Below are 13459 nucleotides of genomic sequence, written 5' to 3' on the forward strand. Positions count from 1 at the left end.
TGCGTGCAGTTTTGGTCACCTTACTTAAGGAAGGATATACTAGCTTTGGAGCGGTACAGAGATGATTCACTCGGCTGATTCCGGAGATGAGGGGATTACCTTATGATGATAGATTGAGTAGACTGGGTCTTTACTCGTTGGAGTTCAGAAGGATGAGGGGTGATCTTATAGAAACATTTAAAATAGTGAAAGGGATAGACAAGATAGAGGCAGAGAGGTTGTTTCCACTGGTTGGGGAGACTAGAACTAGGGGGCACAGCCTCAAAATACGGGGGAGCCAATTTAAAACCCAGTTGAGAAGGAATTTCTTCTCCCAGAATCTGTGGAATTCTCTGCCCAAGGAAGCAGTTGAGGCTAGCTCATTGAATATATTCAAGTCACAGATAGATAGATTTTTAACCAATAAGGGAATTAAGGGTTACGGGGAGCGGGCGGGTAAGTGGAGCTGAGTCCACGGCCAGATCAGCCATGATCTTGTTGAATAGTGGAGCAGGCTCGAGGGGCTAGATGGCCTACTCCTGTTCCTAATTCTTATGTTTTTATGTTCTCTACCCACTTCAAATGGATAGCAATCACAATGAACAATTGTTGTACTTCAAGCTCAGCAAAATTTACATGTAACCTTTGCCACACCCTGGGAGGCCATTTCCATGGCTGTATTGGTACTGATGATGGTTTCTTGCTTACCGATTGATATGTTGTACACTGACTAATGATATACTCTATATCTTTATCTAGACCTGGCCACCATAAGTAACTGCATGCAAAACTCTTGGTCAAACACATTCCCAGGTACTGTTGATGAAGTTATCCTAAGAATTTGGACCTGAACTTATTTGGGATAACTACTCTTGCACCCCACATGATACAATCTTTATCCACTGATAATTCATTCCTATGAATGAAGTATGGATGTATATCTTTCCTTAATACATCGTTTGGCCAGCCATTTGCTATGTAATCATACACTTTTGACATAATTGGGTCACGTTTGGTTACTCTACCAATCTCTTCAGCTGTGACTGGCAGTTCATCAATATATGAAAAATAAAACACTTCTTCCCTATTGGGTGTAACTTGTGATGGGGATGGCAACCTGGATATAGCATCAGCATTACCATCTGACTTCGGAACAACAACAATGGGTGCAGTCCAATTCCTTAGATCTATCTTAGAGATAATATTCTTAGTTTCTAATCTTTTGAATTCTTGCTCAACTTTCTTCACAAGTGCGTATGGTACGGGACGTGGCTTGAGTCCATCTGCACTCTGATACTTATCTTGAAGCCTTGGATTGGACTGCCTATATCAATGGACACCTTTGGATATTGCTTGGTGACATCATCTTTTTATGAAAACCTCGTTTCAACACGAAAATTTTCATTCCAATCCAGCTTCAGTGATCCCAACCAATTTCTATCTATCAAGACAGACCTGTCTCCTGCCACTACTAAGAGAGGCAAGCTCTGAGACTGATCTTTGTATTTCACCAGTATGGTGATGCGTCGTACCACAGGGATTTGATGATGTGCATCTCCAGAACCCCCTGTCCTGTTACTTCTCTTCAACGCTATGTAGTCTCTGCCGATTTCTACTTATAGCATTGAACATCGGTTTACTCTTCAGTCGGCATGCCTTCGCAAGATGCCCAGTTTTCTTACAGTGGAAACACTCTTGCTTCACATATGGACAACTTTGAGCAATGTGTAGTCCCAGGCACTGATAGCATGATTTCAATGTATTGTTACCTTGGCCAGTTGCTGAGGTCTTGGTGCCCAATTGCCTTTTTCTTTTAACCTGCAGACGATTCACTAAGTTGTCTGATGACTGGAAATGGTGCAAAATTCTCAGGGTATTGGTCAGCCATATCCATCAGCATAGCTGTCTGACAAGCTAAATCAAAAGTCAAGTTAGGAGTTGTCAACAACTTTCTTCTGATTGCTTCATTTTTCATCCCACAAACAAAGCTGCCATGCAATTCCTCAAAGTTTCCGAAATGACAGTGAATGGATTGCTTTTTTAAAGCTACAATCTACTCACTGATACTCTCGTCAGTTAATTGATTTTGTATACCAAAACGATAACTTTCAGCAATTTACAGGACTGTAGCGCCGATCTAACTTGGTGAGAATCTCTGTCAGTCATGTGTCCTTCGGCTTGACAGGAACAAGCATATTGTTCAGGTTTTCATACATGTCGGGGCCTGCTTCCATCAGGAAAATAATCCATTTTCTTTCTAACACCACCCGGTTACTATTTCTAGCCGCTCTACAGAGAGTCTCTCGGTCATGATGGAACTCACCCAAGTGCACTATTATTCCCATAGGCACGGCCATCTCGACTCTGGCAATAACAACAGTGTGCTTGAAATTTACCTTGTGTTTTTTAACTGTGCTGCAAAACAAAGAACCTCTCAAAGTCTCTCTGTTGTTTGGCTCGAACATCCACCAATAAACATTGCAGCTAGGGAATCCAGCAAACCCATCCTACATTGCCAATGTCATACATTCTTTACAACATCACATTTAGAAATTGTGCTTCTGATTCCAATATCTAAATTGTTAATATAAATTGTGAACAACAGTGATCCTTATGGAACACCACTACCCACCTTCAGTGACTTACTCCCACTCTCTGCTTTCTGTCTTGAAGCCAGCTTGCTATCCATTCTTCTACTTATCCCCTGACTCTGCATTCTCTGGCTTTGTTCATCAGTTTATTAAGGGGTACCTTATTGAAGGCCTTTTAAAAATCTAGATAAATTACACCTACTGCATTACCATTGTCTACTCTCTCTGTTATCTCTTCAAAAAATTCAATGAGTTTGGTCAAGCAAGACTTTCCCTTTTGAAATCCATGTTGACTATTCATTATTATATTTTTGGTTTTGAGATGTTCGTGCATTCTGCATCTGTGACATCTGTGCATTGCTCCTTTAATTAGCTTAGCAGATGTCGAGTCATATGTGATGTCATTGGTTCCGCTCCAGTAAATCGGTCGGGAAACCTGAAAGTCTGATTCAATGGTAGTGGCTTTGTTAAAAAGCCTCTCCAACTTCCGGGTTCCCAACGGGATCCACAGCACCCTGCTGCCAGCACATCTCCAAGGTAAGAATTTAGCCCATTATTTGAGAGGGAGGGATCCTGACATTCCCATGGCCCGGCCACCTCTTCCTAACTTTCTGACAGTCCTCATGGAAGTGGTGTTAACTTTCTTATAGAGGAAATCTGCCATTGGCAGATAAATCAGGGAAAGCCTGGCCAGAGTCAGCAGCAGAGGTTCACAGTGGGTACATCTTAGCATTTACAGGCCTGTCCTGTTCAATTTCTGAAGTATTTTACATTATCAAACCAGCTTGTTATTTAATCCATGGTGCCAGCAATCCAATCAAGCGCAAAAGAGATAATTTGTCCACTGGAGTCCCAAGGCTTAAGTAAAATGTTGTTTTTTATTTTCTGCAAAATTGCACTCAGCCCCTAATGGAAAGAATTTTTATTCTTTTCAAAATGTTTGTGTTCCAGACGAGTGTTGGCGAATGAAACTCTTCCTATTTCAGTGTTGGTATGAAACATTCCATTGATCAGATGTAGCATAGCCAGATGCAGAGTAAAACTTCAACGACATATCTCATCCCCAATCTCAGAAGAGCACCCCCTTTATCGCACCGGTGTGACATTTTTCCCATTTCCCACGCCAGGCATCCAGTGCCCTTTCTCAGAGGGATTACCAAATTACTACAGACCCATGCCTATTAAGAAGTGGAGTGAGAATGCTCTGACTCATTTCATACAGGACCCTTCCAGCTAGCAGACAGAGGAGACTACCACTTCATCAGTCTGGGCTGGATTTAAATCCAGGTCCCAGAGATGAAAGGCCAATGTCTTAACACAATGTACCACCCAGTTCCCCAGTACCACTGCCTTTGTGAAGAATTATATATTTTCACAAACAAAGCTGCCAACATGAATATTGAATTGTCAGTAAAAAGGTATACAGCCTCTCTGATTTAGTGAAACAGACAACAAGACCAATAAAACTTTGCAGAAATAATTAATAGGCTTATTACTTTTCAATCTAGCTTTGTCCAGTCTCCCCAAGGACTTCTGCGTAGCACTGAGAAAAAAGAAAACAGCATTTGGAATGGTGGTAATGCATCAGTGTGTTTGAAAATTGATGTCGCTGTAATTCTGATTAGAAACAAAAACCTATGGCAGAAGCACTGCATTTTTAATGAGTCCTAATGAACAGGCTCATTAGCGTCACAAATGGCAGAGGAGTCATTATCTTTATCAGTTGCTGAACCCCATTATGTTGCTGCTGGAAATAGATACTAACTGATATATCTGGTTGAAGCGGAGCAGGGTAGCACTTGGGAAATCAGCAGATCCTGATGACTTTCTCTTTCAATGCATTGATTTCACGTCAGAAAGAAAATGCATTATTTCTTACAAAAAAAGGTTATGACACAAAGAAAAAGTTGGAAAATGCAGCAGTAAAGAAACAGCCATACTTAGCTGTTAAATGGAAAAAATGTACCCGACTGAAAAAACAAATGATTTTAATCATGAATTGCTGTGGCTTGTGGACAAATTCAACTTGCAACATCCCCTACTGATTTTATTGTGGCTTGGTAATTTTCCCAATAAACATAGTCCCACGTGGGAGATGTTATTGTCTTCTGATGATGGTGCATATTATATATGAAGAGGCTGAAAAAGGTTCAGTCGCTCATACTGTGTGCTATTGTTTTACTATTGCTGAATAAGTCTAATTCGATTTTTTATCGCACAGGATTCTTAGATTTTCATCAGTGATTCAGGGGGTCACATTCTGAGATTCCTTTTGCTTATACTTAGGCTGATTGGTTCTCGGTGACTGAAAACGTTCATTTCTATTTCATTAAATGGAATCACAGGCTCCTGGTCCACCAACGCCTTAAATTTAAAATTCTCATCCTTGTGTTCAAATCCCTCCATGGCCTTGCCCCTCTACCCTCCCCTCACCCCTATCTCTGTAACCTCCTCCAGCCCGACAACCCTCCGAGAACTGTTCATTCCTCCAATTCTTACCTCTTCTGTATCCCTGATTTCCTTCGCTCCACTATTGGTGGCCATGCCTTCAGCTATCTAGGCCGCAAGCTCTGGAATTCCCTCCCTAAACCTCTCCGCTTCTCCACCTCTCTCTCCTCTGCTTTTAAGATTCTCCATAAAATCTACCTCTTTGACCAATCTTTTGGTCACCTGCCCTAACGTCTCTTTCATTGGCTCGGTGTCAAGTTGTGTTTGATAACGTTCCTGTGAAGCACCTTGAGACGCTTTAACTACATTAAAGCTTCTGTATAATTGTGAGTTTTTTTGTTGTTTAGATCTGATTTATAGTAGTTGAAAATCGCCTTCAGTTTCCTTTTCACCATTAATCCCTGGAACATTTTCAGTGTTGTCCACAGTGGTGTTTTCCCTCTTTTATCCTTTTTCCTTAGTGATATGGATCTATTCCGTACTCTGTGTATAATAAATATGATCCAGTTTTCTTCCATGCTTTTTGTAAAGTCCTTACTCAATAGTATAAAACCACATGAGGCACATCCTGGGGGCAAGGTCACACACAGACCTTACTTCTTTATTTACAGCACAAAGACAACCCAACCCTGTGTGTGACCTCCCTTTATATACCTGGGTGCCCAGATATCGGGCAGTCTCCCACAAGTGCACCTCTTGTGGTCAAGGTGTGCATCAAGGTCAAGTGTGTACAGTAATACAGTGGTGTTACATACATGACACTTTTCCCCTCTAACAATGCTCTGAAGTCCGATTCACATCCAGGGAAAAGCCGAGTCTTAAAGGGGTGGCAAGGAAAGTATGCACATGCACAGCTCCACCTCCCAAGTGTCTTCAGAGCAGGAAAATGGAGGAGCAAGGAGGACGGCAGCAAGTGCATTGCTTCTCGGCCATGGCCCTTGAGGCCTTGCTTGAGAGGAGCAACAATGCGCTACAGCCTGGAAGGCAGGAGGGGTGGGTGGTTGCGGGGGGAGGGGGGGGGGAGCGAAGGCCACTGCCAAGCGTATTCTGAAGGCTGTGGAGGGGGATGAGGCAGAGGGGTGGCAAATGCCTGCGGAAGATGCATTAATCACATGTGTACCCATGGGAATATATCGTTGTTGACTACAAATGGTTGTCAGGATCTCTTTGGTGTTCTTGCACTGTTGTAAGGGGCTGTGGATAAAATGGTACATAGATACTGTTACAGAATGAGAACTGGCAGGGTTGTTCATGGTGGTTATGTATTCTGTTGTTTGAAGGGGTGTTTGGTCCAGCTTTTATTATTTGCAGGTGTGGGGTTTTTAAGGTTGTTTAAGGGATGTAAATAAAATATTAATTTGACCGTTTCCTTCAGTCTCTGGTGTATGACTGTGGACTTGTGATGGAGATGTGGCATTATCTTTGCACAATGCACGGTCATTATGAGCTGCATCCCTCAGCTTCCTCCATTTAAGCAAACCGATGCATTATGAGCTGCAGTTGCATGGCCTTTGTGCCCGCACCATTGGCAGGCTGCTTCCTCTGTGACTGCTGCTGGTCCTCGTCATCTTGCTGGACATTCGGGGCCTCGCCAGGCTCCTCTTCCTCCTCCTCCTCCTGTGGTAGGCCTGCAATCCTCAAGGGCCCCCATGATGGTCAAGTTGTGCAGCATGCAGCACACCACAATGAATAGTGAGACCTGCTGAGGGGAATATTGAAGGCATCAGAATCGTTGCTTCAGCAGTCCTATTGTCTGCTCGATGATGTTATGGTGGCGGCATGGCTCTTATTGTAGTGTTCCTCCGGTTCTGTGGTGGGATTGCGGTGGGGGATCATTAGCCAGGTGGCCAGCCCATATCCTTTGTCCCCGAGCAGCCAGTCTCGGCACTTCTCGTGATGGCTGAAACAGTCGTGACACAGTGCTCTCCCGCAGAATAAACGCATCATGTGCGCTTCCAGGATAGCGAGCATTGACTGCAAGGATGCGCTGCGTGTGGTCGCACACCAGCTGCACATTTAGGGAGTGGTATCCTTTTCTCTTTCTGAATACCTTTGCATTTCGAATGGCGCTCGCAAGGCCACGTGCGTGCAGTCAATTGCTCCTTGAACCCCTGGGAAGCCGGCTGTCCTGGCAAACCCATATGAGCGCTCAGTTTGTTTCTCCCTGGTCATCGGGAAGTTAGTGAAGTCCATTCTGCGTGTGTAGAGAACCCGTGTGATATCGTGGATGCAGCGATGTGCTGTGAATTGTGAGACGCTGAATATGCCCCCTGATGCAGCCTGGAAAGAGTCGGAGGCATAGAAGGGGAGTGCCAACGTGACCTTTACTGCGATGGGCAGCGCAGTCCTGGTGCCGATGTGGGGCTGCAGGACATGGAATATCTCTGAAACTACCTCCTTTTGGAAGCGCAGTCTTCTGACACATTGCTCCTCCGACAGATCCAGGTATGAGCGTTGCTGCCGGTAAAGCCGTGGCGGGTAAGGTCTTCTGCCCCGACGTCTAGGGGCTCTCCTCCTTCAGTCACCGACTTGGCCAACAGCCTTTCTATCTTGATGCCACCATACTAGAGCATGTAGAATGCGATTCTGGCAGCATAATAATGCACCCATTAAAGTTTCCAATTTCAGTTGTTAGCAAGCTGTAATGTTAGGTCTGTCTGCTGCTGCAAACTCGGAGGCCCATGCACCGAGCTCTGTGTAAGCGTTACACTGATTGTGCCCTCTGAGGGAAGCGCTTCCTCATCCCTTTAAGTAGGTTATGGAAGGTTGTACCAAATGTTTTTTCAGGAGTGATTAGGGACAGTCGCTAAACGAGGCAGCCGCACCTAATTTAGCGAGCGGGGTGCTAGCGTGGGCATTGCACCAGGACTAATGTTAGGATCTGACTGAAAGTCAGCAGCCAGGTGCTCGCGTTTGCCGCTGGCGGTAAGCCTCAACTAAATTTTCCGGCGGGGCGCTGCAAGCTACGCTCACATTAACAGCCCTCTGGGCTGCTAACTGAGGCACTAACTGAGGCACTAGACAACTGAATTTCCACCCCCCTAGACTTAGCTTTCTTTCCCTCATTGCACTTATCCCGAACCACAGGTTGTCCACCTTATTTGCACCCAGAACAAATAGATCCATCACTGTTATAAACAAATTCTGTTCACATAAAAGGCTGCACTGCCTACAGATTGTCTTTTTTATATCTATAAAATCTAACTTTAACCATGTATGCTTCGGAGCTTGAATATGCCTTTTTTGTAATCATGCAGAAGCAACTTGCTGTCCATCTACTATCTGCTTTTAGTGTTCAAATGTTGGCACTAGATAGAAAGTAAACAAAAGACAGATAACCTTAACATTTACCAGCAGTGATGTGTACATAGGTCAGTCATTAGAAATTTTAACCAATTTTCTGAAGCATATACTTGTACTTTCATTTAAAGTCAAGATCAGGATTAAGACCATGAAAGCATGATAACTTAGCCAGTTGGTGCATATACGCCTAAGTGATATTTTCTGTTCTAGATCTAGCTTTCCACGATTTTCCTCTGATCAACCATTCTATGATGTCCAGTGTTATCCTTTTAGCTCTATTGTCTCCTATTATCATGTCCTGTTACAGTCATAGGTACTTTGCCACGTGGATTTTCTTAATCACAGATCTGAGGGCTGTCCTGTTTGCAGTCTCACTGCTATATTTTTCATATATTTTGATGTTACTTCTTTGGAATTCCTGTCACAAAAATTATATTTCTATTGTAAGATATTTTCCTGATATTTTGTTACCTACCCTCTTCAAATTTTTAGTTATGGAAAAAGATTAATTTTATTTAGTTGAAAAGAAATGTTGATACTCCTTTTTAATGCTATATTTAATTCATCTTAAAGACTGTTTAGTTACTAATCTTTAGAAACTACAGTAGAGTAACAGGTTTGATTAAGATGAATTCTAATGAATGATTTGCAATCAGTTCATAGCAGAAAGGCATTGCTTTTAATATAATTAATATGTTGGCATTATGTAGCTACTTCTAATAACACAATGAGTTGGTTTGGCATTTGATTTAGGAAATGTGTCACATGAAAAAAAATTCTCAAATATCATGGTAAAAATCCAAGCGTTTTCTGACAATCAGAATATACTATCCTGTTAATTAAATGTAGAGTAATTTCACAATGAATAAATTAATCTCCTAAATCTCAACACTTGGCAGCTATTATACAGTGAACCTGTACTATTTTTACCAAAGCAAATTGAGTCAGTGCTAATGAAAATTTAAACTAACTTCATAGGTACATGAAATGGTGAACTGGCCTTAGTTAAGTGTATATAAATTGCCCCTTTGAAATTATTCCAAACTGTAGACAGGGAGCATAATGTCCATATTGTCCAGAGGTTGATTTCCTGATAGAGGACGTGCTGAAAAAAATATGAAAATTATATTGACTCCTCAAACTGATCTCAATCCCAGCAGAGCAGGAAGAAAGTGAATGGAAATTAACAACAAAATCAATACAAGATTCCAGGTCAAAAGGGCACTAAAGGGATATATCAAATTTGGGTATATAATAGATTTAGCCTGTCATTACACCACAGATACTAGTGTGAGAATGCTTCCCTTGCTTTATGCTGTCAACTGCATTGACCTGAGGCAAAGGTGCTTCCTTCATGTATTCCTCTTCTTAGGTTTAATATTATGAGAGAGTTGACTGGTTATCTGCTGCATTGACCGGTGGTCCAACAGGCTCTCTTGGCTTCAACCTGGGCTGGGACTGGAATATACCCAATGAGAAGCCCTAATGATGTGAGATGATGGACAAGCAGGTCTCTTGCTTCAAAAGCTCTCAAGAGTCAGGTCATCGATTGACTCCTAAAATAAACTGCCACTTTATGTTAGTGTACATCTAAACCTGTTTCGTATGGATGGAAAGATGATTGTATCGGAGACCTTCCTAGGTTTTACATGCTGTTGGTGCGCTCCCTGTGGAGTTTTCATCATATCAGGGTTTAAAAAAAAACTCACCGAAAACAAACAGGAATTCTCTATTGTGCACATTACTATGTATGACCAACTTTATATCCCATCCATTTTCTTAATAACAGGAATAAGGTGTTAATTCTGGTACAACTGGAAGAAAAGCTACTCTTAACTACAAACTAGGTGCCATTATATATAGTGTAAAATGTGTTTGGTGGTGGCATCGCAATGGATATGGTGGAAATAGCAGAGGATGGTCTGTTGAATGTGCTGGCTGGTGGGGTGAAAGGTGAGGTCAAGGGGAAGGGGTGAGGGCTGAAGTGCGAGAAATGGGACGGACATGGTCCAGGGTCCTGTCAAGCACAGTGGAGGGGATCCTCGGTTGAGGAAAAAGGAAGCACTGCTATGGAAGGTGCCGTTGTCAGCAAATATCTTCAGATGTCAGAACAGGATTACATCTTCCCCTTCCCTTTCAGCATTCAGAAGGATCCACTCCCTTCGCGGCACTCTGGTCCACTCTTCCATCACCCCCAACAACCGCTCACCATCCCACGGCACCGCTCCACTCCCACTCTGTCCTCGGCCTCCTACACTATTCCAATGGAGCTCAATGTAAGCTCGAAGAAATGCACCTCAGCTTTCGATGAGGCTAATTACAGCCTTTCAGACTCAACATCGAGTTCAATCATTTCAGACCATAAGCACTGCTCCCATTTTTTCGACAGCAGCTGTTGGTAATGATTCTGCTATTTCCATTTACACTTTCTCTGGTTCTGACAAGGGTCATCTACCTGAAACGTTAACTCTGTTTCTCTCTCCACAGGTGCTACCTGGCCTGTTGAGTATTTACAGCATTTTCTGTTTTTATTGCACCTCCTCTAGACCCATCTTTTGTTTCTTTACTTGTTACATTACCATCTCTTTATGCCTTGCACCATGATCATTTGATCACTCCTGCCTTCCACCCTATCATAGACCTTCCCTTTTGCTCTTTCCTCCCCTCTCCCTCTCCCTGCTACTGCACTTGCTTAAAACCTGTTCCATCTGTAACGTTTTCCTGTTCTGACAAAAGGTCACCAGCCAGAAACGTTAACTGTTTCTCTCTCCATAGATGTTGCCACGCCTGCTGAGTATTTCCAGCATTTTCGGTTCAGATTTCAGATTTCCAGCATCCACAGTATTTTGCCTTTGCCCTTATATATAACATGTGCATGGAGTTCAAATGATTAACCTGTGAAGTGTGTATCAAACAATAAATGATGAAGTTGAAGAAAGAAAGAAAAAAAAAGAAAGAAAAAAAGAAAGAATAAAAGAAAGACAGACAGACAGACTTGCATTTATATAACACCTTTCACAACCTCAGAATGTCCCAAAGCCTTTTACAGTATTTTTGAAGTGTAGTCACTGGTGGAATGTAGGAAACCCGCCAGACAATTTGTGCACAGCAAGGTCCCCTAAACTGCAATGTGATAAAGACCAGATGATCAGTTTTTGTGATGTTGATGGAGGAATAAATATTGGCCAGGACACCAGGGATAACTCCCGAGCTCTTTATCAAAATAGTGCCATGGGATCTTTTACATCCACCTGAGAGAGCAGATGGGTTTAATATTACATCCTAAAGGCAGCACCTCCAACAGTGCAACAATCCTTCAGTACTGCATTGGAATGACTGCCTAGATTTTTGTGTTCAGGTCTCAGGAGTGGGACTTGAACCTACAACCTTCTGATTTAGAAAGCGGGAGTGCTACCCCACTGAGCCACAGCTGTCACATAGCTGCCTTAGACATGCATATTGCTGAATACACAGAATGCATGCAACAATGACCTAACAGACCTTTACAGGATTATAATATAGGAAAAGTATTCATCCAGGAATCTCAAATGCATCTCCAGCATAACAAATGAGTAGAGTTATGAAGCTGAATATATTACTCCTCATTAGAGGCTAGAATTTCCCTAACCTGTTTTTCTGGTGCCCTCACCCGAGGTGCGCCGCTTTTGTCCGCCTCCAAGCGCGCTGAAAAAAGACGTCCGTATTCTGGCAGTTCCCCAGCCTCTCTTCGGTTGTGGCACAGCGTGGCCCAATGGATTGGGGGCGGAGCCACGTCCCGGCACTGAAGACAGTGCTGGGACCTCTGCACATGCATGCTAGAGTCTGCGCACGTGTGCAGTAGCTCCTGGTAGACTATTTTTGCAAACGCGCGCTGCAGCTGTGTGGGAGGGGCCCGAAGCATGCCATCCTAGCCCTGGCTGAATGGGATCCATCATTGGCGGCCCGCTGCGTTCCCTAGGGTAGGACTTCTATTTTTTATTTGTTATTTACTGATAGGTTTTGGTGCTTTAGGTGCAGGGTTCCTTCTATTTTATTTGCTCATTAATTATTTATTACTTTTTGTGCTTTGTTTGGTGCTTGGTGGTGCTTTAAATGTAGTTACTTGTGCCGATTCCTTAACTATAGGTAAGGTTTTTCTGTGCGGACAGAAGTGGCAACATACGCTGGCCTAGTTTGGAGCAAATATTTGCTGCCCAAACACCCAAAACAGGGGTATGTGGCTGGGAACGCCCCCTTTTGAAAAAAAAAATGAACGAAAAAAACCTAACTATCTCACTTGCACTGGCGCAAATTAAATGGCCAGAATTGCAATTAAAAAGATAGTCCAGAAAAATCAAGTTGCTCCAAAAAAAAAGGAGCCACTCCTGGGGAAACTTGGGCCCTAGGTGTTTGTGAATTGAAGAGCAGAACCATCAACCAAGCATCACCCATCAGCTACTCTTGTAGACTCAGATCTACCGTCGATGGGACAGAGCCAAAATAAATGACTATTGGAAGGTCAATGGAAAATCAATCAACATATGTACAATGACAGTCGGTGCATCACAAATTACCCATGATCACTGAATGGACCCCTTTAATGCTGCAAAAAACAGCTGAAGGAGCAGTTCAACATTTGTGGATATTTAGGAAACCAGGAATATTATGAAATGCTTTACATTTTCATTCTTGATGCTTATAGGTCACAGAGAAACATATACAACTTATTATGTAGATAAATGCAGCTGTCATTTGCTATTGCAAATATATTGTATATCACTTGATTCTTGTGTATCAGTTCATAGGAGTCTGAGAAGAAACAGTCATATCGAAGTATGGTATTATAGTATAGCCAAGGAAGTACTTTTGAAGAGTTATTTCTTACATTACAATAGTGACTACACTACAAAAAGTAATTCATTGGCTGTAAAGCGCTTTGGGACATCCTGAGATCATGAAAGGCATATATAAATGCAAGTTCTTTCTCAGATGGACACATTCACTGCTACTAACAACAACAATAACAACAACTTGAATTGATATAGCACCTTTAATGAAATAAAATGTCCCAGAGCGCTTCACAGGAGTATTATAAGACAAAAAAAAAATTGACACCGAGCCACATAAGGAGAAATTAGGGCAGATGACCAAATGGGGGG

This window comes from Pristiophorus japonicus, chromosome 11 (genome assembly GCF_044704955.1).
Source record: "Pristiophorus japonicus isolate sPriJap1 chromosome 11, sPriJap1.hap1, whole genome shotgun sequence".
NCBI classification, from domain to species: Eukaryota; Metazoa; Chordata; class Chondrichthyes; family Pristiophoridae; genus Pristiophorus; species Pristiophorus japonicus.